Source organism: Leptonychotes weddellii, chromosome 5 (assembly GCF_054177405.1).
Source record: "Leptonychotes weddellii isolate Sample4059 chromosome 5, ASM5417740v2, whole genome shotgun sequence".
Lineage (NCBI taxonomy): Eukaryota > Metazoa > Chordata > Mammalia > Carnivora > Phocidae > Leptonychotes > Leptonychotes weddellii.
This window is the reverse complement of record NC_138373.1, coordinates 85,210,295-85,237,375: the sequence shown is the minus strand read 5'-3', so window position 1 is coordinate 85,237,375 and position 27,081 is coordinate 85,210,295. Positions and strand designations below refer to the sequence as shown.

The 27,081-nt window shown below is 34.3% G+C and overlaps 1 protein-coding gene across 13 annotated transcripts in view; it reads left to right on the top strand.

Annotated features, from left to right (window-relative positions):
• Positions 1 to 27,081, top strand: part of SOX5 (SRY-box transcription factor 5) — a 993,366-nt gene that overhangs the window by 525,619 nt on the left and 440,666 nt on the right. The window contains exon 6 of one of the 13 annotated variants that reach the window (XR_014145610.1): positions 20,587 to 23,876. The exons of the other annotated variants lie outside the window; for them this stretch is intronic. The gene's annotated coding sequence lies outside the window, so the exon portion shown is untranslated. Of the gene's footprint in view, positions 1 to 20,586; positions 23,877 to 27,081 lie in introns of those variants that run through there. 13 annotated transcript variants of the gene reach the window in all.

The window sequence follows — 27,081 nt, the reverse complement described above, 5'->3', positions numbered from 1 at the left end:
AGGAGTAAGATAGATGAGGGCTTTTAGAGATTATGATTATTACTGATAAAGGTGATACCAGAGAATATGGGCAGGGAATTAACACTGAATGCCAGAATTAGGCAGATTTGCCCACCCAATTGTGGAAGGAATGGACAGAGGACAGGCCTCCTTCCATAGGGACAGAACCACGCAGAACTTGTGATCCCTGCATGTATCCACCTGCCAAGAGAAAGAAGAGGAAGGAGCTGGGTAACTATGTTCAGTTTCTCCCACTAAACCCCCTAACCACACACACACACACACACACACAGAGGCATGCACGCACTCACCATGCACACGCAAACACACACATACACAGATTACTGCCCCTCCCTTAAAAAGCAGTAATAGAGGAGAGAGTGAGAAACCAGGAATGCATAATAATGGAATTGACTGCACAAGTAAGGACAGCAACAGGGAAAGCATTATGCCACTAATTTTCTCCAGTTTTTTGTTCTCTTAACGTCTTGAGCTTAATCATTAAATCATTAACAAGATAATGTGAAAAGAGTTCTCTTACCTTCTTTTTCAAGATGATCTCCTATTTTAATATTCTTTCTGTACTACCATCCTGATGAAAAGATGGGGATTCTATTTATGTCCATAAGAGTGACCATGGGAAGCTCTGACAAAAGCTTTCCTATTCACTGACTGGGTCAGGATAATAATTCTTTTCTTGATGATTACTACAAAGGCCTGGGCATCAATAGCCCATTTAAATCAACCAGTAATAAACCTAGCCAAAGGAATGAATCCAGAATGGATATCAATGCAAAACTATTCCAGATGCAAATACAGTGTTCAAGCACCCATTAGGAGATTTTTTTTCCCCTCTCTTTTTTGTTCCATTGGAAAATTTCGGGAAGTGAATATATAGTAAATCTTTCCAAGCTTTGATAATTTATGTTATAGCTAGTGAAAGATGTACATTTTTTTTGCTTCTGTTTAATTATCCTCTCTGTATTTTATAAAACTTCTCTAAAAGATAGCTTCAAGTTCTATTGTTCATGATGATGGTTGTATCTGTGACATGATTTATTCATGCCACGAATATTTGTTGAGATCCTAATATGTGCCAGATACTATTCCAGGGCACATCTGTTATTTAAAATGGCTTTTAAAGAAACATAGTAAGGAAAAAACATGTAAACTAAAGAAGATAAGAGTATAGAACGCCTACTTTAGAGAAGTCCTCTTCAAAGAGGTGATAATTCAGAGTACTTAATGAAGTGAAGGAATGAGCCATGAAGATGTCATACTAATTCTGGAATTGCATGCCAGACAGAGGGAGCTGCAGATGCAAAGGCTCTGAGGCGGAAACATGGTTAACAGGTAACTCAAAGGAGAATGTGGCTAGATGTGACCAAAAGGGTTACATTTTCAACATGAATTTGATATTTAGTAGTGAGGAAAAGAGTCGGAATACTTACCTGGAAAAAAAAATGGGTTCTATATTACAGATGACTCTTCCAATAATCATCTGATTAAAGATCATTCAAGTTTCTCTTCTTCAATAATTTGTAAAAGCTTCATTGAGATGTCATTTACATAGTTCACAATTCACCTATTGTAAGCATATTATTCAGTGATTTTTTTTAGCAGATTTGTAGAGCTGTGCAATCATCATCTCCATCCAATTTTAGAAACATTTCGATCATCCTCAAAAGATCCCTCATACCCATGGGGTGACTGGGTGGCTCAGTTGTTAAGCGTCTACCTTCGGCTCAGGTCATGGATCCCAGGGTCCTGGGATCGAGCCCTGCATCGGGCTCCCTGCTCAGCAGGAAGCCTGCTTCTCCCTCCCCCACTCCCTCTGTTTGTGTCCCCTCTCTTGCTGTGTCTCTATCTGTCAAATAAATAAATAAAATCCTAAAAAAAAAAAAAAAAGATCCCTCATCCCCATTTACAGTCAGTCTCTCTTCCTAACTCCAGATCCAGGCAACTAATCATCTATTTTCTATCCTAATGGATTTGGGTTTTTTGGACATTTTATATAATTGGAATTATACAATATGTAGTTTTCTGGATTTGGCTTCTTTCATTTCGTGTAATGTTTTTGAGGTTACTCCATACAGATATTAGCATGCATCAGTTGTTTGTTACTTTTTATTGCCATATAATATTCTATTGAATGAACAGACATTTCACCTGCTGATAAAACTGGACTTTTTTTCGCTTTTTGGCTATCACAAATAATTTTGCTGTAACATTCACATTCAAGTCTTTGAGTGGACATATGTTTTCATCTCTTTGGTTTGATATCTAGGAGTGGATTACTGGGTTTCATTATAAGTTTGTGTTTAACCACTAACAAAATTGCCAAACTGTTTTCCAAAGTGGCTATACTATTTTATATACCTATAAGCAGTGTATGCATGTTCTAGTTTGTCTACATTTTAGACAACAGTTTTTTATTGTTTGTCTTTTAGATGACCATCATTGTGGGTATCAAGTAGCATCTCAGTGAGGTTTTAATTTGCATTTCTTTAATGATTAATGTTTTTGAGCATCTATAGTAGATATATTTATTTTTTATTTACTTATTTTTTTAAAGATTTTATTTATTTGGCAGAGAGAGACACAGAGATAGAGGGAACACAAGCAGGGGGAGCGGGAGAGGGAGAAGCAGGCTTCCTGCGAGCAGGGAGCCTGATGCAGGGCTCGATCCCAGGACCCTGGGATCCATGACCTGAGCCGAAGGCAGACGCTTAACGACTGAGCAACCCAGGTGCCCCTATATGTAGATATATTTAGCTTTTATCTTCTTTGGTGAAATGTATATGCAGATCTCTAGTGAATTTTTAATTGGACTACTTGTTTTATTAAGTTTTTATGAGTTCTTTCTGTATTCTAGACAGAAATCCTTTACCTTAAATATGACTTATAAATGGTTTTGTCCCCAGTATGTGACTTATATTTTCATATTCCTCATGGTATTTTTTGAGGAATAAACGTTTTTAATTTTGATAAAGTTCAGTTTATCACTTTTTTTCTTTTATGTATCATGCTTTAAGATCAGAAAGGTTTTTTTCCTGTTTTCTTCTAAACATTTTGTGACTTTAGTTTTTACATTTAGGTCCATAATCAATTGTGAACATTTTTTGCTTTTGATGTGAGAGTCTAAATTCATCTTATAGCACATGGAAATCTAATTGTATCAGCACTGTTTGTTGAAGAGACTCTGCTTTCTCCTTTGAATTGCCTTGGCACGTTTGTCAAAAATCAATTGACTATAAATATACAGGTTGATTGCTAGATTCTCAATTGTGTTGTGATGATCTGTGTCTAACTTTATACCACTGCCAACACATGTCTAGATCACTGTAACTTTACATTGTGCCTTGAAATAAAAAAAGTCTAAGTCCTCCCACTTTGTTCTTTTTTCAAACTTGTTTTTGTTATTCTGTGTCCTTTGCATTACCATATAAATTGTATAATCAGCTTGTGAATTTCTACAAAAAAAAAAAAAAGCCTGCTGTCATTTTTATAGGAATTGTGTGTAATGTGTAGATAAATTTAAGGAGAATTTCCATTTTAATACATTGACTCTCCCAATCTGTGAACATGGAATGTCTTTCTATTTATTTGTTCTCTAACTTCTCTCAGCAGTATTTGATAGTTTTCAGTATACACGTCTTGCACTTCCTTTGTCAAAGTTATTCCTTAATATTTTATTTTTGATGCCACTGTGGATGAAATCATTTTCAGATTATTTATTGCTGGTATATAGAAATATAATTGATTTTTGTATATTGATCTTGTATTCAGCAATCTTCCTGAACTTAGTCATTAGTTTTGCAGTTTTTATCAACTTCTTCTGATTTTCTATACATATGATCAAATAACCTGCAGATAAAGGCTATTTTACTTCTTACTTTCCTCTGTGGATGACTTTTATTTATATTAACTCATTGCACTGGCTAAATGGAGTTAAATGGAAATCAGGAGCACAGACATCCTTAACTTATTCTTGATCTTAGGAGAAAGTATTCAATCTTTTGCTATTAAGTATAATATTAGGTGTGGGTTTTTTTTTCCTCTTTTTTCTAGATGCCTTTTTTAGTGTTGAGAAAGTTTCCTTCTATTCCTTGTTGATTGAGAATTTTTATAATGAGCAGTTGCTGGATTTAGTCAACTTTTTTGGGGGGTGCACAGCCACTGTGATGGTCATGCATTTTTTTGTCATTTGTTCTATTAATATGGTATATTACAATAATTGGTGTTTAATTATTAAACCAACCTTGCATACCTGGGATAAATTTCACTTAAGGTGTATAATTCTTTATATATGTTGCTGGATAAGTTTGCTAATATATTTTTGAGAATTTTTGTGTCTGTATACATGATGAATATGGTCTGTCATTTTCTTTTCTTGCAATGATTTGATTCTCCTCTCTCTTATTTTTGGGAAGAGTTTGGGAAGGCTTGGTTTTGTTCTTCTCTAAATGATAAAATTCACCAGTGAAGCCATCTAGGGCTGAGTTTTTCTTTGTGGGAAGATTTTTAATTACTAATTCAAATTTTTAATAATTATAGGTCTATTCAGATATTTCTGATTCTTCTTGATTCATTTTTGATATTTTCTGTCTATTTAGGAATGTGTACATTTTCTCTAAGTGTCTGATTTGTTGGCATTAAGTTTTTCATTGGATGTTTTTACAATACTTTGAATTTCTATAAGATCAGTAGTGTTATTTCCACATTAATTCCTGATTTTCATAACATGTGTTTTCTCACTTTTTATCTTGGCCAGTCTAGCTACAGGTCTGTCAATTTTATTGGTCTTTTTAAAGAATCAGATTTCATTGATTTTTCTCTCTTATTTTTCTATTCTCTATTTTTGCTGAGTTCTACTCTTTATTATTTCTTGCCTTCTGCTTGCTTTATGTTAATTTGTTCTTTTTCTACTTTCTAAAGATGGAAACTGCAGCTATAAAATTCCTCTAACACTACTTTATTATTTATTTATTTATTTACATGTTTATTTTTAATTTATTTTGGGGGGGTGGGGCATACAGAGAGAATTTAGCATGGAGCCCAGTGCTCACAATCCTGATATCACGATCTGAGCTGGAATCAGGATTTGGATGCTTAACTGATTGAGCCACCCAGGTGCCCCTCTAAGCACTATTTTAGTAGTATCCCAGAAATGTATTTTATTTTTTGTTTTCATTTAGTTCACACTATATTTAATTTCTCTGTGATTTCTTCTTTGATCTTTGGGTTATTTAGAAACATGTTTCTAATTGTCAAATATTTGTTGATTTCCTAAATTTTTTTTTGTTGTTGATTTTAATTTAAATCCATTTTGGTCAGAGCACATACTTTATATGATTTCAGATCTTTAAAAATCATTAAGACTTTTATAATGGTTTACCATACAGTGTATTAAGGAGAATGTTCCATGTGCACTTGAAAAGAATGTATATTGTGCTGGGAGAAATGATCTATAGATTTTAGGTCAGTTTTTTGATAGTACTCTTCAACTCTTCTATACCCTTGCTGATTCCGGTTTGACTGTCTTATGATTCCTGTTTACATGGCATATCTTCTTCATCAGTTTGCTTTCAACTTATTTAGGTCTTTGAATCTAAAGTATGTCTCTTTGCTATTTGTTTTTTTTATATTTTATCTTTTCTTTTTTTCATCCTTTACTTCCTTCTATGTGGTATATACATATCTTCTAGTGTCTTTAAATTCTCTCTATATATATTTATTAATAATTGTGAAGATTACATTATGCATTTTATATGATCACAATCTAGTTCAGATTAATACTAACCTAATTCTTATAAAATACAGATATTCTGCTCCAATATAGTTCCATTTTTCCCCTTTCTTGTGCTATTATTATAATATGTATTATGTGTATATATATATATATAATGCATTTAACAATACACTATTATAATTATTGATTTAGGCAATTTTATACCTTCTAAAAAAGTTTAGAGGAAAAAGGAAAAATATATTTAAATTCTCCATGTCAAGTCACATATTCACCTTTTCTGGTGCTCTTCATTTCTTTCCATGAATTAAAGTTACCATCTGCTTATCTGCTCTAATTTTCCTGCTCCATTGCATCTTGATTTCCTCCACCTTCTTTATATGTACACATACTTACACTTTTATTTATAGTTATATAAATAATTCCATATGCTATGAGCCTAAAAATACAGCTTTGCAATTATTCTATTGTTATTGTTTTATGAAATTATCTTTTATAAAAAACAAAAAATAATAAGAAATAGCACTTATGTTTATACTGTTTTTATAGTGCTCTATTTCTTTATATGGAATCAAGTTACCATTTGATGTTATTTGTTTTCAGCCCAAAAGAATTTCTTTAGTATTTCCTGTATGAAAGGTGTACTAATAATTACTTCTCTCATTCTTAGCTAATCTGGGAATATTTTTATTTCACTTTCATTTTTAAAGGATAGTTTTGCAGGATATAAAAATCTCAGTTGACAGGGCTTTCCCCCTGCCCCACCTAGCATTTTGCTTATAGTTTATTATTACAATTATTACTTTATGCAGTTGTCTTTTAAATTGCCTAAGAGAAACAAAGGGGCATGTGTGCACATGTGCACACACACACACGCTCATGTATATTTTGTATTTACCTATATAAATACTCTATTCCTCTGCCTTCCACCTCTATTGTTTCTTTTGAAAATTCTGTTGTTAAACTTACTGTGGTTTCCTTTAAATGAGTCATCTTCCCTTCCCTGATTGCCAAATTTTCTCGTTCTTTCAATTTTAATAGCTTGATTGTTAATGTTTCTAGATTTGGATCTGTTTTGTCTATCTTACTTGATGTTTGTTGAACTTCTTGGGTATTAAATTTATGTGGTTTTGCAAATTTTGGAAGTTCATTGGCCATTATTTCTTCAAATATTTTTTCAGCTGCTTTCTTTTCTTCTTTCATTCTGGAACTCCAATTACCCATATGTTGGTGCATTTAAAGTTCCCCCCGCCCCACCCAGGGCTTTGAGGCTTTGTTCAGATTTCCTCAATCTCCCCCCCCTTCTTAAGATTAGATAATCCCTATTTATCTGTCTTCAAATGAACTGATTCTTTCTTCTGGGTAGTCAAATCTATTGTTGAGTTCCACCAGTAAATTTTTCATTTCACTTAACTACATTTTTCCAAATCTAAACTTTCCATTAAAAAATAATGATAATTTAACCTTTTGATTGCTATTCTATATTTGAAAAGTCAATGCTGTCAAACTTTCTTTTCTTCTAAAATATGTTTTTCTTTTAATTTTTTGAACATAATTGTAACTATCGTTTTGTACTTTTTGTGTGCCAAATTCAGTATCTGGGGCCCCTAAGAGACAGTTTCTATGAACTGTTTTTTTTTCCAGGTGTATGGGTCACAGTTTCCTGTTTCTTTGCAGGTCCTGCTATTTTATTGTTAAAACTGGACAATTTGATAATATATTATAGTAACTCTGGTTTCTGATTTACCTCTTTTCCACCAACCTTTGGGAGTCGTTGTTGATGTTATTGTTTATTTGTTTAGTGATTTACCTGAACTAATTTGGTGGCTTTTATCTTGCACTCAGTGTGAATTATTGTCTCTTCCTTGTGTTTTTAATTAATTATTTTTTCTTTAATCTGGCTTTCTAGGTTTCCCCTAGATTAATTTAGTGGTTAAACAATGATTGATCAGAAATTGTCCTTAAATATCTTGAGTCAGTAAGACTTCTTTCTACCCTTTGCCAATGGATCTGTGCGTGAGACAAGAAACGCAAAGTTCAGGCAGTTTATGAATCTGCCCCAGCTTTTACTTTCCACATGTGCAAGGCCTCACATTTAGACAAAGCATGAGCAAATACAATAGCTAGGGCTAGCTAGGGCTAGCTCCACAATCTTGCAATCATGTTCACAGCCTTCAAGACTCCCAAGGGTATGTGGGAGTTTATCAAAGCCCATAATGGCTATCTCTTTTGCTGTATTTCCCTATAAAATTTTTGATTGTCCACAGATCTGTTTTTGTTTTTTTTTTTTTACCCCAGCCAGTATTGTATGGTCATGTAAGCTATGATTTCGGCCTTCCCTGACTGTTTGCCACAGAGATTGCTATTCTTTTTGACAACACCTCTTGGCATGGGCCTTTTCAAGTTCTGTTCCAAGTCAGTTCCTCCCTGTCTGTTAGGAAAGCTGATGTTCCTGAGAGTTTGCCATGCCCTGGTAGAAACAGAGCAAAAGGAGCTGGGAGCTGGTGAAGAGGGTGAAAGCAGTTCCAAGATAAAATACTACACAGACTTCCACTGTTTCCCTGATATTTAGTAGGGTTCTTTTTTTTTTATTTTGTTTTGTTTTTTTGAGTAAACATTTCACTGCAATTTTGTAAGCTTTGGTCAATTTTCAGAGCTCTTAAATGATTATTTTTGATAATTTTATCCAGTTTTATTGTTGCTTTTTATGGAGACTTATTGAACCCTTTACTTAGCCATGTAGGAAAGCTCTTCTTCATTTTTTTAAGTTAAAATTCACATATCAAAAATTTAGGCACCTTAAAGTATACAATTTAGAAGCATGGTCATTCACAATGTCGTGCAGCCAGCACTCCTATGTAGCTCTAGACAAGACATTTTCATCACTCCAGAAGAAAACCCTGAACCCATTAAGCAGTCCCTCCCTATTCTCCCATTCCACTAGCCTCTGGAACCACAAATCTGCTTTCTGTCTTATGGATTTACTTAGTCTGGATATTTCATATAAATGGAATCATACAATATATAATCTTTGGTGTCTGGCTTCTTTCACTTAGCATATTGCTTTTGAGACCCATCTACATGGTCATATTTGTACTTCATTAGTATTAGTGCTCCATTCCTTTCTATGGCTGAGTAATATTTCATTAAATATATATTTAGTAGTCCTTTTTATCTGCAGAGAATCTGTTCCAAGACCCCCAGGGAATGCCTGAACTGTGGATAGTACTGAAACATATATACTATGTTTTTTCCCATACATACATAACTATGGTAAACTTTACAAATCAAGCATAGTAAGAAATTAACAACAATAACTAAAATAGAAGAATTATAACAACAATAAAGTAAAAGTTACATGAATGTGGTCTCTTTTTCTCAAAATATCTTATTGTATATACTGTGCTCATCTTTCTTCTTGTGATGATGTGAAATAAAATGTCTACATGATGAGATGAAGTGAGGTGAATGACATGGGCATTTTGATGTAGTGTTAGGTTACTACTGACCTTTTGATGATAAGTCAGAAGGAAAATAATCTGTTTCTGGACCACAGTTGACTACAGTAACCGAAATCATGGAAAGCTAACCCATGGACCAGGCAGGGGCTGGGGGTGGGACTGCTATGTGTATATACTCATCTATTTGTGGACATTTGGGTTGTTTCTATCTTTTGACTACTGTGAACAGTGCTACTATGAACATTCATATACAAATAATTGTTTGAGTATTTATCTTCAATTCTTTGGGATATATCCCTTGGAGTAGGATTGTTGGGTAATTCTATGTTTAACTTTTTTGAGGAACTGCTTAACTTTTTGACGGAAGCTCTACCATTTTACATTCTCACCAGCAGTGTGTGGGTGTTCCAATTTCTCCACATTCTCATCAGCACTTATTTTCCTTTTTTTTTTTTAATTACCATAGTCATCTTTGTGAGTGTGAAGCAGTATCTTGTTGTGGTTTTAATTTACATTTCCCTAGTGACTTGTAATGTTGAGCACCTTCCATTCTTCTTCAACTTTTAAACTAAAATTATAGAACAATCCATAGATTAGATTTCAGGTCTCTGGAATTTAACTAGTGGTCTTTTCTCGGTACAACAATATCTTCTACTATGTGTTACATGATATCATTTAATGTCCTGAATTTGCCATGCCCTTATTCATTTTACTCAAACAGCTAATAATGTAGATCTATATTGAATTAAATAGTCATTCTAATAACTAAAATGAATTAAATAAACTTCTCCCTATATTTATAGTCTTAAATTCCACAGATTTGAGGTGGCTTATATCTCAAGATAAAATACATTAAAAGAATTTGCATGGTCCAACTTCACGTTGGACTTTGTTCCATTTAGAATTTTAACCTGTTACTGAATGTCTACCTTTTATTTCAGTTATACAAAGTGAACAAGTCCTAGAGATATACTGTACAGCATAGTACCTATAGTTAATACCATGCTACATACTTAAAATTTTTGTTAAGAAGGTAAATATTATGTTAGGTGTTCTTATTACAAAAAAAATGATAATGGTACTAATAAATAAGAGTTAAATAGGAGACTTTTGGAGATGCTAGACAGGTTTATGGCATAGATTGTGGTGATGGTTTCACAAATGTATACTTCTCTCCAAAGTTGTGTATATTGATTATAAACAGATTTTTGTAGGTTAAAAATACTCAATAATAAGAATACAGATAACCCAATTAAAAACATGGGGAAAATATTTTGAACAGACACTTCATTAAATAAGATAGATGGCAAATAAACACATGAAAACATGATCAGCACTGTCCATTAGGGATATAGAGATTAAAACCACACTAGGCTACCACTACATATCTACTAAAGTATCTAACATTAAATATATATACAATTACACATATATATGCACATAATTTTATATACATGTACATATATGTACACACACATTTATTTGTTGTGTGATTTTTGGAATTTACTGTTAAGTAGAAAAAAAAGCAAGATGAACAGATTTTTGCATGTCGCTATTTAACCAAGAAAAAGGGGAAAGGATATTGAGATATCTAAATATTTGTATCTAGACATTTATTTAACAATCAAAGGCGTACCATATTTTGTGATTTTTCTGTGGAGGGGAGAAATAGAAAAGGGTAGAAGTTAGACTTTTCTACTACACCTTATTTTGTAGGTTTGCCTTTACTCTATGTAAACACATATTTCTTAAACAATATATGTAAAGATTGAAAAAAAGGGAATTGTTAATTAATTTAAACAAAATTAACAAATAAAAATAAAGGAAATGTCCACTTCAGAATCCATACCTGGAAAAATTTCCTAGGTGGATAATGTGTAACTACTATAAGCAGGATATTTGCTTTAATGTACTGACCCCCATCCTTGTAAATAGCAATTTTAAAATAAGATCTGATTACCTTTGGAATTCAGGTACTGAGCATTGTTGTTTTTCTTTCATATTTGAAAATGTGATTATCTTTTTCTTCCTGTTGTTATAGTTGTAGCAATTTGACACCACACAGATATTAATAGCTTTAACTTATTAGTTAATGTGAGTAAGCTTTCTAGTTTAAACATGTTTTCTGTTTGTCTGTTGGAAGAGCATGGGTTTAGATTGTCTCCATTTAACCTCCAATACTTTTAGTTCATTTAAGCCACAAGAAAAAGATAATTTTCTAAAGGGCTGATAATAGGTCTTGAATGTGATCACTCTTTGGTTATTTATGCTGAAAAACGTATGTTATCAAACAGTGAAGATGAGGAATATAGTAAGTGCACCATCTCATTCATTTCATCCAATTTTGTTCATTCAGTCATTCAAATAATATTTCTTGTGTACTTAGTATATGCCAAGTGTTCTACTGGCATAGAAACTCGATTGTGAGAAGGAAGAGTAATCTTCCCTTCATTCTTGGGATTTTCATTCTAATGGGGAATATGTATATATTAATCATATAATCACACAAACTAACAAAATGTACCCATGACACTGTACTATGAAGCAGAGTTTCACAGAGCTGTAGCTCTGTGGAGAAGAGCCATAGGAAAGCTTTTCTGGGGAGTGATAACTGAAGCCATTGAGTTAATTAGGCAATGAAAGAGCAGGAAGATCTTCCCAGACAGAGAAGATACTATTTGCAAAAATCTCATGACAGAGAAGTATGGTGAACTCAAAGGACTCAATGAAGACTCATGTGACTGTTTCAAAGAGTAAGAGAGCACGGGTACAAGATCAGACTGGAGAGGTAAAAGTGGGAAGACCGTGCTTCGCCTTGTAGGTTCTCATCCAAAAATATGGCATATATGATCCTGGGTGATATAATCAGATTCACTTAAGGTGAATAGTTCTAGTTGCTCTGTCAATACTCGAGGAAGGTGGAGTCTCAGTGGATAAGAATAGAAAAAATAACAGACAATTAGTGCTTCAAACAAGTTGTCATGGTGCCTGGATATAGGGGAAGATGATGGAGAAGTGTGTTCAGAATAGAGATTTTTAAGAAGTAAAATATCCACCCTTGGATTCCTTAGAAAAAAATACATATATGCCTGAGTTGGTTCAGGTGGGCAAATGAGGAGTAATGACAAGTTAATTTCAGTTTCTCTCTCTTAAGCATTTATTTTTTCCATTAGTATTAATATTCATAATATTTCTTGCTATATGTCAAATACATACATTTAAATATCATGTCCTCTGTTTCATTTATTATGTGGCTAATAAAAACTTAATAGACACTAATTGTTGTCAAATTTGCCAAGAAAAGACTCTCACAGATCTTGTTAGTTTTTAACATTCTGTTCATTTTGGAGCCTATAATGTATCCCCAGCAGAGACTGTGCTTGGAAGCACCAGGGACTTCTTGGAAGAAAATATACTTGACAGATCTCAGGTCAAACTATAATCATCCTTCACAAAGATTGATTCTGGACATACTGTAGGTAAAAGATATATTTTTATGCTGTTGGGATTTATGTCACTTTGTTGTCCAATTGTTCTAGACATTTTGTCCATCAAATCATGAGCATCTACAGAGATATATAAAATAGCAGCTTGTTTTCTTATATTAGACCACTTACACAAAAAATGCTTATTCCAACTTTTTCATATCTATGACGTTTTGGAAAATTTGCTGCTGTACCACATCTAGTGACCATACATGTGGATATATTAACGTATCAGGAAAATATCTCATTACTTTTTTTTTAATTTAGAGATCTCTGTCCTGCCAGCCATCCCCCTTCCTCCCATGACCTTGCCCCTCTATGCTAACATGTGAGTTTTCTCTCCTGGAAGAATGAGTACACACCATAAGAAGATAGGGTAAAATTGCAGAGAAAACAGAATTGGTATTATACTCCTTGAATATGGGAACAATTTGGAGAAAATAAATCCATTTATTTAGATATAGATACAGACATAGATACAGATGTAGGTTGTATCTATATCTATCCCACATTCATACACCTTTGGGTGGAGGGGGAATTCTGATTTTTCAGTCAGATTTACATAGCATAAGGGCTAATTTATTACTGCTCTCTAAAATTTGAAAGAGATACTTCAAAAGTTTTTCATATGAGAAAAATTCAAGTAATAATTTATTTTATTATTGCTAGTCTTCATTTTGCTCTAAAACTTCCTCTCTTCACCATCTCACTTATTTCATTATTATGATACATCTTGGTAGAAGCACTTTATGGCTATTGCTTTTTAACTAAAAGAATTTTCTTAACCAAAAGATTTCTGAAAAAGTCTTTTTTTTTTTTCTCATTTTGGATCCCTTATAGCTTTGGGAGAATGAGGAGGTAGGTCGGGGTTTGTAAGGGGACAGGTTACTGAGTCTGGATCACAGAAGTATCTGAGAGAAATATGTGGCCTATTGACAATCTGAGATGAACTTGTCATGATGACAATTTGGAGTCTTGTCTGATTTGACAGCATTTACTTGCTTTGCTGCTGAAAAAATAAACATTGTGTCTGGGGACTAAATATACTTGTGTATCCTTGAACTAGATTAAAGGTAGATACTGGGTGTCTGGGTGGCTCAGTCGGTTAAGTGTCTGACTCTTGATCTCAGCTCAGGTCTTGATCTCAGGGTTGTGAGATCAAGCCCAGTGTGGAGCCTACTTTAAAAAAAAAAAAAGGTAGATACTAAAATGTCTGTGTGGGGTTTTTTGTTTTATTTTTTATTTAATATTTTAGTATTAATTTTCTGATTTACCAACGTTCTATTCTTAAACATGGCTTATTTGTTGTACTTAAAGGGAAGTGGTTTGAAATGCACGGTGGTGTCACAGTGAAGTCAGCTTGTTAAAACTGAAATTCTATATTTCGTTGATCAAATATTTATTATTTTGAATACTGTCCATAAATGTGAAGTGTTTTATGGTGTTGTAATTCCAAATTGGCTGAAATATCCAACCAATGGACTGAGTGTAGATTATCACCAATTCTGAGGATTAAGTGTTTAGTACAAGAATGGAGTAACTTAGTAGAATTGTCCCAGTCCTCTGGATGGGTTTAATTGTCAGTATGCCCATCATTAGGGAAGAGACAGAAGAACAAAACAAGAAGTAAGGTGTTATAGCAGTTCTGTTATCCCTTTTCTTTCTTCCACATCCTCCAGTGCAAAGTGGTTCAATAGAAGTGTTAGCAGCATGGAGAGGTCTCTCGTCATGCATGCTTTTGTGGTTGTGACATAGAGCTCGCTAACTGACTTTCCAGGGAAACTAAAAGTTTCCTTTGGCTTTGAGGCACTTGTTATATAATGAAAGGAGAGTTTCCTTTCTTCGTTGAGTCTAAAATTACTGTTACATGATATGGACCTCAAAGAAGAAATTATGTAAAAAATGTATAAATTTGAATGGTCATCCATAACTGCATTCTTAAGCGTTCTAGAGACAATTGTTTCTTGACAATTTATAGAATGATTATTGTACAGTGAGAATAAACTCATGGAAATTTTTTTCCTGAAAATAAAAAGCATTTATAGGATAGACAAAAGATATTAAACTTCTGGGTGACTAGTTATTATGTTAGTAATTCATATTATAAAAGAAATCATTAATAGTTGCTTTGCAAATGGTGTATTAAATCTTGTTTTTTAATAGCTTGTTTATTTACATAATTTGACTTTGAAACAATGTCAATAAATATGTTCAAATTAATAAATTAATTAGAGAAGGAATCCTTTTTTTGCGGCATATCTATGCAGTTTCTGTGTAAATTTTCTGAACTAATTTTTACCTGAGGACAATAAAGAAAAAAACCTAGCTTTTAAAAATGTCTCATAGTTAACTAAAGATGTTATAAGTGCTGATGAATCAAGCATCAAAGCTCCTCAGAAAATATTTAGAAGCTATTGAGATACAGATTTTAAGGAAGCTTATTAAGGAAGGCATTTGCTTTTTTTTAAATAAACATCATTTAACATTGATCAGGGTTTCCTGGGACTATAAATTCATTATTTTTATTTTTGCTGTTGATGATGATGAAGACCAATAACATTATATGTGTTCAAGAAATACAATTTTTAGAAAATGGCATAGTAGAAAATAAGTTTTATATTGCCTCTTTATTTAAAGAGCTAAAGCCATTTTTTCCGCCCAAGTTTTTATTTAAATTCCAACTAGTTAACATACAATATATGTATGTTAATACATACATATATATGTTAATACAATATAACATACAATATTGGTTTCAGGTGTAGAATTTAGTAATTCATCACTTACATACAAACACCGGTGCTCAACACTAGTGGCCTCCTTAATCCCCATCACCTGTTTAACCCATTCCTCCTCCCCGCCCCCCCGCCCGCCCACCTCCCTTCCAGTAACCTTCAGTTCCTTCTCTATAGATAAGAGTCTGTGTCTTGGTTTAGAGCTAAAGCCATTCTAACAGTGATACCCGGAAGGTATCAACAAGGTGGTCTTGAAACCAGACTAAAGTGTTACTAGAGAGTTATGGATTAGTCCAGGAAGTCTTTTCTTAGAATGTAATGAGTAGTTCTATGTTCTATATTATCTGTTTTATTCTCTTAAATACTTAATCTGCATAACTATACAAAATGTTAAAAAGAAAAACCTTTCATATTCATCTATGTATGTGTCTACTGCATTTGATCCATTGTGTCAATGCATTATTTTATTATCAAATGAGGGAGAATGCAGTAGTTATAGTAGTTAACTCCTATGACCGTACTGACTGTGAATTTCCTAGTAGCTAAAAAAGGCATTTTCATACAGATTTACAATTCCTTATTTACAGTTCTGGGAACTTTTTGTAAGTCATTTTATAATTGGAAATATATAATAAATTTTTGGTAATTCATTTTGTGAAAAATCTAAATGGATCTGACAAGAGAGTGTTTATTTAGTGTGGATATTCATATATGTCATGGCAGACCTATCAACATATTTGATTATGGGATATTGCCCCAGAACTCTTTGGTAGTGCCATGTATATGGTATATGTGCCATATTATATTTGCCATATTATATTTCTATAATCCAGTTGTTTCAGTATTATGAAGCTGATTTGGCTTCATATTTGGATAAGGACTGTTCACCTATATTAAGTTAAATTAATCATAGAAAACTATCAAAAACATTCTAGTCTGATCTGATTACTATTCACTTTCTATCTTATGTAGCATCTTTCATAAGTTCTTTATCAAGCCTTCCACCTTATATTAGATAACATCTATTCAGCAAATACCATTGAGCACCTATTATGTTCTAGGCACTTTGCTAAGTTCTAAAGAAACAATGTCTGTGCCCTAAAGAAGCTTAGAGACCTTTGCTAACAAATAATACAAGTGAATATATGGAATAATAGAAGCATGTAGAAGATACAGAAGTGTGAAACAGAATAGGAAGAGATAGGGTGATGGCTCTTCCTTGGTATAGAAATGTCAGGAAATGGACGAAGGGAACAGGTAGAGAATTAGAGAAGGTTTCACAGAGAATGTGATGCAGTTCTCAAAGTACATCACAGTTAAAAGAAATAGACTGAGCATGGCACAAATGTAAGAAGTAACATGGTGTTTGTATGGAAGGAAGAGTGATTGTATTGAAAGGGAATGATGGAGAATGTGGTGGGAAATGTGTCTGGAGGAATAGGCAATGATCAGATAATCAGGGTCCTTTATTGCCACACTAAGGAGCTTCGACATTATTCTGTAGATAATGGGAAACTATTGAAGGTGAGTGCTATGATCCATTTTGCATTTTAAAAGGCTTTCCAGTGAAGCTTTGTGAATATGGACCAGATGGGAACAAGACAGACCATTTAAGAGAATAATGCATTTAAGGGGGACAGATGCTATAATCTGTAGCAGTCTTTTGGTCCTAATTTGTCAAAACCTATCTCCCTTTCTTTTTATTCCCCCTTCCCCCCCTCCATTTCTCTCTCCTCACTTCTTTTCTTTTCTTCCTTTTTTTTTCCCCTTGAAGTATATTATGGTTAATAATGACACTATCTTTTCATATATTTTCAAATCTAATTAATGTTTGTTTAAATAATTTTCTCTTTGTATCTCAGTGTCTTCTCTTTTTAACTTTAAGCCTTTCTGATTTTTTCATGTCATCTGTGGTGACAGTTTTCATGCCCCTTTTTTGGATGACTTTAGTGTTCATGAACTGTCCATTCAATACCCTACACTTAATTCAGACACTTATTCACATAACCAAACCCTGTTCTCTATCAGCATCAGAAAGGTCCCATATCCGAAATCATAACTTCTTTTTCAAGACTCTAACTGCAATCTTCTATTCCTCCAATGAGGCCACATAGGATGACTCCAGGAAACACTATTCACATTTTATTCTATGTGAACACAGTTCTAGGAATTTAATACGAATGACTTCCCCTGGAGTAGCATAAAGGAAGCTTTGGTTTTCTTGTTCCAACAAGACGTGTATTTCAGTCTTATAAAATTTCAATCCTTTGAGTCTTTCCTTGTCTCTTAACCCATCAGTTTCTCCAACCTCACTTAATTCTCTGTTGATTTCAGACCCATTTGGATATCACTTCTCCCACTCTTATAAGATCCTTCAAAGTCCACTTTGCTTTTTTACTACATCCACTTTGGTTTAGACAGCTTCTCTGTTTCTCTACCTGTTAAGCACTTCTGAAGGAAATCATATAATTATGTTTTTAGTGCTTGCTAATTTATGTTTTTTTCTGTCTTCTCCCTCCCACATCACTCTTCAAATCCTTTTGCTTGACCTTAGACACACGCATTTCCCATGTTCCAAAGAACCTAATCCAAAATATTGAATGCAATAGACATTAATTTCTTCCAGTCCCCACACTATATTGTCCTACACTTTTGCCAGCACCAGTGGACTCAAGTCTTTGCTGACTCTACTCTGCTCAAACTATAAATATTGGGGTTTCCTTGTCTATGCCCAAGCTCTCTTCTTTCCCTGTTATTCTCTCTAGATATCTTCATACAGTCTTGTATACCAAAAACCATCCACAGCAGGTGAATCAAAAATTTTTATCCCTAATCTAGCTCTCTCCCTCAAATTTGCTGATTTATACAGTCTGCATCTCTACCCAGATGTCTAGTAAGAATCTCAAATATAACATGGGCAAAATAGAACTCTTCATTTGCCCCACAACTTGCTCCTCTGTTTGTCTTCTCTATCACTGTAAATTGCATAATCTTCTAGCCACTTTCTCAACTCAAAAACATGTGAGGTATTGATTTTTATCTTTCTCTTTTTCCCATCCAGGCAGTCACCAAATTCTTTGTAGTACCCCCCAAAGATAAACAAAGCCACTTTTCTTCCATTCATTATTTTAGCCAAATCACATCATCTCTCACTTAGATTACTATAATAAAATCCTGTTTGCTCTTCTACTTCCACTCCCCCCTCCCTTACAATTAATGATCCCTTCACATAGCAGGCAGAATGGTCTTTTTATAATGTATATCAAATAATACCCTCTTCTTGCTTTAAAATTTTCAGTTAATTTCCATCATTTATTTTACCATGGCTTTCAGAATTCTCTGTGATTTTGGTTGTGGCTATCTCTCTAAGACCATTTTGTACTACTTTCCTTCTAGCCTGCTGGCCTATGTTATAGCTCTACTGGTCTTCTGTATCTGAAATACACCAAGCTTGAATTCATGCTTACTTCCATTAGTGGTCCCAGTGGACAACCGGCATGTACTTCTACCAATTTCTGCATGATTGGCTTCTTCTGGTTATTCAGATCTCAGCTTAAATATCAAGTTTTGAGAGAGGCCATCTCTGATCATACAGTCTGGACACCCAGTCACTCAAGATCACATCATTCATTTTAATTCTCTGCCTAACAGTTATCACCATTTGATCTTTTTTTCTGGCTTATTTAATAGGTTTTTGGTCTCCCCTTGTTTGTCTTATTTGCTAGTATATCCACACCTTCTAGAATAGTACTAACACTTAGTAGGCACTCAGTAGAATGTTAAGCCAACCCCTGAAATCAGCATCATTAACTGTGATAGAAAGTAAAATATGTTAATTAACTGAACTCTACAACATTTTGTGGTTGAGAGAAGTAAATAATTCTTTTTTTTCTAACAAAGAGTTAAGAGTGATTTTTTTTAAACGAAACTTTAATTAGCACACTTAGAAGAGAAGTTCGAAGTAGAATTTTAAACTTTTTTTTTTTTCTGGAAGAAAATGGAGTATGAAGAAAAAGATTAGCTAACTTGATAAAGTCTGTAATACATATCTCTGAAGGAAATTAGATGGGGGTTATGATCCCCAAACTATTTTTTTCTTCCTAGAACATTAAAAGGAGGGATCCATAGGTAACTTTGAAAATTTGGCACCACCTCTAGTTGATTCTACAATAGTCTGTCACGTGAATGGAGAAAAAAGTATGCTGATGAAATAAAAGATCCTTTAATTCAGCTGTTTAGCATCATGTAGCTCAGTCAGTTGATTGACCAAATTTTTTGCTTTCTCTATAGAGTGATGAATCATCCAATTGATGAAAGACATATTTTGATCTCTTCTAATAGTATATTATGATTCATGCAATGAAATATAATTATTATTCCTACATTATCACATTGACTTGGTTAATGATAATAACAGTGATTATTTTTGTACTAAATGAGTACTTAAAGTGATGAAAGTCCCTTGTCCCTTATGATTTATTTCTGCAAACTTCATGAGGACAGGAATTTTGTCTTATGCCTTCTTTGAGATTACATGAAAGCCTAGCATCATGTTCCAATCAAATCTTACTGGACAAAAATAAAATACAGTTAGTATATTGGGTAGATTAAAAAATAATCCATTTTTTTAGTCTGATAGTTTCTTTGGGAGGCAGAATAAAGGACCCCCCAAGATATCCACATCCTGATACCTGCAACCTGTAAATATGTTACATTACATAATAAGGGGGAATTAAAGTTGTAGATGAAATTGAGATTGAAATCTGTTAAAATAAAGAGATCATCCTGGATTATCCAGATGAGCCCAGTGTAATCACAAGTCCCCTCAGATGGAGAAGAAGGAGACAGAGAGATAGTATTCTGAGAAAGACTCATCTTTGCAGACTTTGAACTTGGAAGGGGATCATGAGACAAGTATTGCAGGCAGCCTCAAGGAGTAGAAAAGACAAGAAAATGAATTTTCCTCAAGATCCTCCAGAAAGGGGTCCAGCCTTGCCAACATCTTGATTTTAGCCAAGTGAAGATCCCTTTTGGACTTCTGACCTCCATAACTGTAAAATAATAAGTTTGTGTTGTTTTAAGTCACTAAGCTTGTGGTAATTTGTTAAATCAGCCACAGGAAATGAATACAGTTTTCCTTTTGCTTTTCTCCTCAGAAACAAAAAATAAAAGAGCATTTCAAGGAAGGGGAGTGAATTGTTTCTATGTGGATCTATGAGAGCTTTCACTTAACAATGGTATTTTAATTTCTTCAAGTTCTGTTTGTTCATTATACAGACTTCTTAGGTCACATACTGTGAGACAGCATGGACAAACTTGGCCAATGTAATTTAATTACAAAGTTTAAGTTATATGCTTTTAGTATGCATGTCAACTTATTGGTTTAAAGAAGGAAATGTATAATAATAAAAATACAGTAAAAAACTAATCATCTTGATTCCACCCATTTAGAATATATAGCCATTTTATAAATGCAGGGCAGCAGTTTCTCTCTTTAACAAAATAAAAATGATGCAAATCAAGTTTGTATTCGAGCTTGCAGAGGGGGTGCTTAAAATACTTAAGAAAATGAATGATTTTAAAGCATTTTTTTTTAAAGATTTTAATTATTTATTTGAGAGAGAGAGAATGAGAAAGAGCCCATGAGAGAGGGGAGGGTCAGAGGCAGAAGCAGACTCCCTGCCGAGCAGGAAGCCTGATGCGGGACTCGATCCAGGGACTCCAGGATCATGACCTGAGCCGAAGGCAGTCGCTTAACCAACTGAGCCACCCGGGCGCCCAGATTTTAAAGCATTTTAAAACACTTTAAAAACACATACTTACGAAGAAACAATTGATGTACTAATTACAATTATTCTTATCCATCCTTATATCAAATACCTACCCAATATTTGCTAAGAAATATTTTCAGACTTTGATTTGCTAGATTTACAGCAAATTCCAATTTAAGCATATAGTGCCAATTTAATGGAAGCAATAAGTTTGCAGAATGAAAATGTGAATAATTTGAAATTTCCTCTTATTTTGGCATTTTCCATTAGTCACTCATTCAAATAATTTCTACTGATTTCCTCCTATATCAGACATTGATGGTAAGATCCAGGATGACACATCTCCACCCTGTCTTCAGTACTTGGCTATAGTTGGTGAGCCAGCCATACTGGGCACCCTGTTCCTCCCCAAAATGGGCCGCGTTCCCTCTTATTTCTGGAATTGGGAACACACTGTTCCTTTGCAGGAAATATGCCTAGCCTCTTTCAGACAGCCCCTGCTTCCACCTTTTGGTGGGTTTCTGAGTCATTAAAAATGGCCAAAACTTCAGTTTTGGAGCTTTCCCTAGAAAGCTTTCCCAGACTGATCCAAGACTGAACAAAATGTTTCTCCTGGGCTACTTCGTACATCTTGAGGCCCCTGTAATGCAACTTACTCCTATTTTAGCACTTACCACAGCATGTTGAAATTGCCTCTACACAGTCTCTCTCCCTCAATTTCTGGAAGCTTCTTTAAAGTGGGCATTGTGTCTTGTACATTATCATCTCTCTGATTAGCGTAGTACTGGCTAATAGCTATAATAGGTTTTTAATAAATAGTTACTAAATAACTGAACCAATGACTATGTAAAAGACACATAGAGAAAAGGGTTATTGAGAGAAATCAAAGGAGGTGAGTTTGTTCTTTTAAAAAAAAATTCTGATTCTATAGTCTTGGGGCTTAAAAATAATTTAGAAATTATGCTGTTTCCGGCATTGCCTCAGATCATTCTCAAGGATTCTGATTTCCCAAGCTACATACTGAACTTTATCTTTTAATTTTGTTTAATTTTTGTCCCAATTCATTTTGTCTTAAAATATGTTTAAAGGACACTACTGTATACTTTTATCTTTTTTTTTTTTAAAGATTTTATTTATTTATTTGACAGAGAGAGACACAGTGAGAGAGGGAACATAAGCAGGGAGAGTGGGAGAGGGAGAAGCAGGCTTCCCGCCGAGCAGGGAGCCCGATGCGGGACTCGATCCCAGGACCCCGGGATTATGACCCGAGCCGAAGGCAGATGCTTAACGACTGAGCCACCCAGGCGCCCCTACTTTTATCTTTAAAAATAACTTCTCTTGCTCCACATGAAATAATGTGACAAATAATAAATTAGGACAAAATTTAAGGAAAATCTAGCTTGTAAGTTCTGTTCGGTCACCATCTATGCCATAGGTATCTCATTTTCTGTTAAAAAAAAAGAAAATCTCTTTTCTATAATAATATTTCATACATTTAGCTTTTCATAGATTTAGAATGCACTTATAATTCTATGTTAATAAGGCTTGAGTGCATTCAGTAAATGATTTTACATTTATTCTTTTATGATATTTACTTAGTTTATATGGTAGTCACACAATTTCAGCATAGGAAGGGACTTCTCAGCTCATCTAGCCCAACTCCTAATTTTACAGAAGAGGAAAACTGATTCTCTTTTCTGCAGTAACCGTTCAGGTGACCTCAGATAAGAGACATAAGTTTCAATGACCAATCTTCTGATCCCATGATTATTCACATTATACTAGAATAGCATCATGCTACCATTTCATGATGCTTTGGTGAAACTCAACTTCTAATCGCCAAGCATGACTTGAGCTTTGGAGCTACCGAAAAGAGATTGGACACTGAGGGAAGCAGGGATGTTTACAAATCCCTGAAGCACCACACAGTTGATTCCAATCCCCAACACTGATAAAACAGTGGGGAGGATGATGCTGTCTGCCCATTTCTAAACATAGAGGCTTAAGGCTTCCCTTAGGATCTTGGCTCTCAGGGCTTAATTCAACACAATGAACTCCAGATCCCAGTAATAGGCAAACCTGAGTATTTTCTGTTGCTTGCTCTCCAAGATCAACTCAGGTTCTTGATGATGGTGTGTTGGTGGTTTGCAAGAACCTAAAAAGGTCTGGCAAAGGCACAAAAGGATCATCTGCTGCCCTGTCCAACAGGGTAGATAGTGGCTGTGGCTACTGAGTCCTTGAAGTGTGGCCAGTCCAAATTGAGATCTGCTAAATACACACTAGGTTCAAAAGCTTAGTAAGGAAATATAAATTTCAGATAAATTACTTTTAAATAAAAATTACATGTTGAGTTGATCATATTTTGGATATATTGGGTTAGATGAATTATTAAAATTGTCACCTTTTTCTTTTACTTTTTTGAATGTGGCTTCTTAGAAAACTTGAAATTATATATGTGATTCATACATATATTTCCGTTGGCATTTTCCATTAGTCATTCAGTAAAGGTGTTCCTTTAAGGAGTAGAGTAGGTAACATAAAAACTCCAGCATCAGTGACTGGTACCATGACTCTCAGTCACCAAACCATGATCACCCTCAACTATACACCATGCAGCATTCCTGGTTTATTCAGAATGGATGACCATTGAGGGGCTATAGACTCACTCACACAAGTTTCTCAATTTGGGAGAATTATAGGCTTATGAAATAAAAACAGCAATGATTCTCCACCCACACTGCCCAGTTCTTGGTACTATACATATAAAGGAAGTGGAAAAGTTATACCCACTTGAATGTTAGAAGCATATCAGTTCTTCCCTACTTCAGTTGTAGATGTGGCATCTCTCCTAGCTTGAGGGTAAAAATCGTGAGGTAGGGAGAGGCATTGTTCTGTAAATCATAAAAAATGGGCTTTTATGGAAAGCAGGCAGTTTATGGTTATATTCATTCAAAAAACTTTTTTCCAGATACATTTCCCAAGTCTTAGAGTTCAAGCTCAAAGTGTTCTTTAGTACTCCTTCTCAGGGAGATCATTCTATGTACATATCTCCATCAATCATGCTTCATCAAATATTCTGGATGCTGATCACATATAGAAAATGGTATGGTCTCTTCCTTTGAGGTAGTACACTATAGGACTTCTTAAATTATTAAGTCAATATTACATATTACAATAGAGTGGCCATAAATATTCCAGTGACACAGGCAATATTTTCACATTTCCATATATAAGGAACTCTCATTAATTTCCCTACTAATCGTTGAGGGCACTGGTAGAAAACAGGAATTATACTTACAAATTGGCAAGAATAACTATTGAATATTAAATGAGAATTTAGAAAAATGAACACCAATTTGATAACATTTCTGAGCCTCTTGAAGAAATATACCTAAGAACTTTCTTCTTGGAAAACAAACAAAACAAAAACAAGCAAACAAACCTCATCCTGTATTTTCAGGATTCTTCACTCAGAAATAATTTTTTACAGGCTACTTTCAGTTATTTTTTAAAAAATAAAAGGCGAACTAAATCCAAGAAGCTCAGAAGTGTGTGTGTGTGTTTGTGTGTGTGTGTGAATAAACTGTACATAGAAAAGTAATATATTGTGGTGATAACCAAGGAGTAGTTAGTTACTGTCAAAAAACTTCCTGATTAGTACCAGTGGCATATATTTCTAGAATGTTGGCCATGAAAAATTAGGAAACACAATTGAAGAACATCCAGTCCAATAAATAAAATGCAAATCTATTTTGATCATTCACCTAACACATCTTAGAATGTCCATGATCCACATTTTAAAAAAGTTTGGATGCTAATATTGGTCTCATGATTATAATATAATCTAAATTCTAGTAATTACTACTACTACCACTATATCACTACCACAATAACCCCATATTCTTGAATTTCAGTGAAAAGAAAAGGTCTCATTTTTTTTTTCTTTTTCATTTCACTGAAATTATGAGTTTCCCAGGATGGAAAGATTATGAATTCTCTAAACAAGGGCTATGGGGAGGGAGGAGCTCTTAATGAAGTCCCTCAAGGGAGGGATACCAACATCCATGTCCTCCCTTAAGAATGTAGGCAGACCTCTGAGGGAGGTAGGTGTGTCAGTAATGGAATTAGACTTGGAGATCTAACCATAGGTCCTGGCTACTGGTTGAGGACCCCTACCTTACAGACATAATTTTGAAGTGTTATGAAATTCTTAAAATAGCCTGTACTAGCTTCAGACTAGCTTCAGATGTGACTATCAGGGCATTTAGAGGGACCCACATCAGCCCTGTTCTGGCCATGACACCTCTCACAAGGAGAAGATATGAGGGGCCAAGATATGGCCACATGGATACCCAAACCCCATCTCCTGCCCTTTTATGCCATACTTCAAGGACACAGAACCAGGAATTCCTTCCCAAGCCACTGCCAGGGTTTACCCCTGTCTTCTGTAGCCCAGCCTCCCAAGAAAAACCTGGTTGCTGTGGGTGTTCACCCTTGGAACCAAGAGGTAGTTCAGGAGTTATGTGGTTCCCTGGGAAGAGGTGAGGACAAAGAGCTGATACAGCATGGCATGGGGTGGGGTGGAAAGAAGGAGAGTCTGAAATGGTGAATAGGAATAGACCAAAAGTGTTGCCTTTTGACATATTTGCACATTTTTTAGATATGTTAGGAATAAGACAACCACAAAATGGAAATTTTTAAAAGAAAAGTATTTTTTAAACATTTCCCCAAATATGGGCTAGTATTCTTGGTTGATGTTACCCCCCAATACTGATGGTAGTCACTTCATAAATAGGACATATTAAAGATATTCCCACATCTTATCATGTTCTGTTCAGAATTTGGAACTCATCCACCTTCCCAAATTATACACACACACACACACACACGTAAGTTATATTTTATATATATCATATAGATTGAAAGCACATATATGGAGAAATATTACATTTGAAGTAATGAGAATATTACTGACATTAAAATTTCATCACAGCAGTGAATACTCAAGGAAAATGAAGTAATGTCTTCAAAGTTAGGAGGAAATAAAGGTTAATTTTTTTTTAAATTTTATTATGTTATGTTAGTCACCATACATTACATCATTAGTTTTTTTTATTATGCAAGAGACACTTTCAATCATGCAATAGTCTAGTTTACTATTCTATTCACTCACCCTATACTAAAAGATTATTCAAGCAGATTCAATAAAACAAAAAGGAATCTTAGGAAAAGGAATATATGAAATACAGGTAATAGTAGCAGCTAAGTATAATCATAAGAAGGGAAGGAAATAAGAAAGTAAATGAAAGAGAATTTGTTACATACTGATGCTTGAAAGATTCCCCTCCAAAAATAAAAAAAGATATTACACTTTCTTTTTCATGAGACCAATAATACTTCTAGGTATACAGTTAAAAACAATATTGTGCTAATTACTTTTTTAAAAATTTTTAAAGTAAACCTATCATGGTCCTAAAAATGTGACAGAATGTGAATGAGGGGCACCTGGGTGGCTCAGTTGGGTTGAGTGGCTGCCTTAGGTTCAGATCATGGTCTTGGGGCGGGGGGGTGGTGGTCCTGGGGATTAAGCCCCACATCGGGCTCCCTGCTTTGTGAGGAATCTGCTTCTCCCTCTCCCTCTTCCTCCTCCCCCCTGCTCATGTTCATGCTCTGTCTCTCTCTCTCAAATAAATAAATAAAACCTTTAAAAAAAAATAATATGAATGATGACCCTTCATAGTATAAAAGATATGATAGTATAAATGATAATGTTTAAAATCAATTAAGTAGATATTGCTTTAATTGATATATTTTAAACATTATCATTTAATTATACCAATTAGGGCGCCTGGGTGGCTCAGTTGGTTAAGCGACTGCCTT